Here is a 2,575-nt window from a genome sequence, read left to right on the forward strand (position 1 = left end):
GTTCTTCTAACTGTTGTGAACATCCCTTCACCCGTAGACCCCAAGATTCCCTATCATAGGGTTGCCCTTAAAGTGCATATCAGGGACAAAGTACTTAAAGTATACAACTGCCAGCCGAGACTGCGGGAGAATGTGGATAAGGTTGTTCAGAAGTTAGCTCATCTCATACCGCATGCATACGTCCTTGCTAAGACGAAATTGTTCAAAAAAGGAGATTGTCTCGAGGTTCAGTACAAGATTGGGCTTCATGAAAATGCAACCGGTTCTGATTCCGGTGTCTATGCTGCAAAATACGTGGAGGGAATAATGTTGAACAAGGGAGCAGAATTCACGTTGATATGCGATGGAACCATTCCACTGATCCGTGAAAAATTGGCTATCGATATATTGTGTAATGGTAAAATTGTGAACTGACCCGTTATTTATTGTGAACTCTTTCGTAGTTTGTAAACTCAGTTTTTGTTTAATCTTTCGTATTTTGGATTTTACTTTTACTTGGAAAAGATCCGTATGAAAAAAACACGTCCACTTTCGAATTTAACTTACATATACCATATTATCATTGTAAAACATCGTATAACTCATTTCAACACTTTAAAATCGAGATATGACCGTGTTTTATAAGTGCCACTGAGTCACGGGTCACATGGGTCACATGGGTCACGGGTCACGGGTGAGTCACATGGGTCACATAGGTCACATGGGTCGAATTTATCGAATTAGTGATTTGGCATGGTTATGCAGTGATTAATCATGGATTTTAACATCAATAACAACTTTAAAATCATATTCGTTTCAATTTCCATATTCAAATCACTCCTGCAAATGTAATCCATAAGTGATACTAGTGTTTCATGACAACTTATGAACAAATTGTACTAATGTTCATATAACTCTTACTTTTGTTAACGAATTTAACTTGCATATACCATATTATCATTGTAAAACATCGTATAATTCATTTCAACACTTTAAAATCGAGATTTGACCGTGTTTTATAAGTACCACTGAGTCACGGGTCACATGGGTCACACAGTGTAAAAATGTATTCGGGTCACATGGGTCACAGGTGAGTCACATGGGTCACACAGTTCAAAACTTTTTTCTATCTATTCAAGACTTTAACACGGTACTAGTGCAAAGAAAATCACATTATTCAAATAGATGTCCTTCTGGAAAATGTATATAATCACATAGATCACGAGAACTACATGAAATCATACAATCATATTATTTATGCAATATCTTTATTTGTTCTTCTTTGAACGCTTTGTCCGCGGTTCGCTGGGGCCTGGAAACCGATTTTGTTTGGGTCTACCGGTTTTGCGTTTATCTTCCACAATCGGAGGTAATACCACGAGGTTTGCATCCCGTGGGTCGTCAATGATCCAATCACAACAATCAGGAACCGGATAAACCGTTTCTTGATAAGCCAACCGCCATGTCTCCCGGAGAAAGTATGGAGAGCATAAGTCCGGTATAATATTGCCTCTGCCAGTCTTGTGGATTGCTGCGACTGCGTGACTACATGGATATTTGTCTATGTCAAACATCTTACAACTGCATGATCTATCCCCTAGACTCACCAAGTGTTTCCTACCCATTTTATCTCTCACCTCAAACTCGTCCGTAAAACTGTTCAGCACAGTTACCTCATATGTACATGCTATCTCGTACCGCTCATGAAGCACTTTATCAATGAACGGTGTCAGCTTATGAGAGTCATCAGTTGAACCTGCTTCCATTCTATGCCTATTGAACCATTCCACGGTCTTTCCAAGACAAATATCAAGCAACCCAAGCAACGGAAACCTTTTTGCCTTCTTATGCATCCTTTTCTCTATCGATTATACCCCAAGCCAAAGGATATTGGTGATGATCACCATCTTGTGCAGTTGCAACAACCAATGCACCCTTGTACGGCCCTGTTAGAAACGTTGCGTCAATGGCAACCACTTTACGCAAATATTTCCATCCTTTTATAGCTGCACTCAAAGCGATAAAGACATATTTAAATCTGCCATCATCGTCCAAGCTAAGACTCGCATGCGTCCCGGGATTTCTTTTGATCAACATATGCAACCACTTTGGAAGTCTACTGTAATGGTCACAAGGGTCACCACGAATCTCACTTTCTGCACTATGCTTGCCTCTTAATGCCATCAAATATGACACAGTAAGTCCATACTTGCTTTTGACGCGTTCTACTAATTCACTTGCTGTAGGCGTCTCGAATTTACCCGGATATTCTTCCTTCAAATAGTCTTTAACCAGCTTTGATGTACCCTTCATGGTGTCACTTGTTTCACATACAGGTTTGCAACTATGAATTGGATCGTGTGTTCTCACACTAAAACGTTTGGACTTTTGGATCATTGCCACGCGCAATTTCCACTTACAACCCGATCTTGCAAACCTGCATCTTACTTCCCATAACTTCTTATCAGACTTCACAGTTGTATAATTAAACCGACCTAGTGTTGCACCCTTTCGTACATATTCCTGTGCCGATTCCTTACTGTCGAACTCATGGCCAGGACTTATATTCAATCCATCACTGAATGTGAATATAGAA

The sequence above is a fragment of the Tarenaya hassleriana genome, unplaced genomic scaffold (genome assembly GCF_000463585.1).
Source record: "Tarenaya hassleriana unplaced genomic scaffold, ASM46358v1 Cleome38, whole genome shotgun sequence".
NCBI lineage: Eukaryota > Viridiplantae > Streptophyta > Magnoliopsida > Brassicales > Cleomaceae > Tarenaya > Tarenaya hassleriana.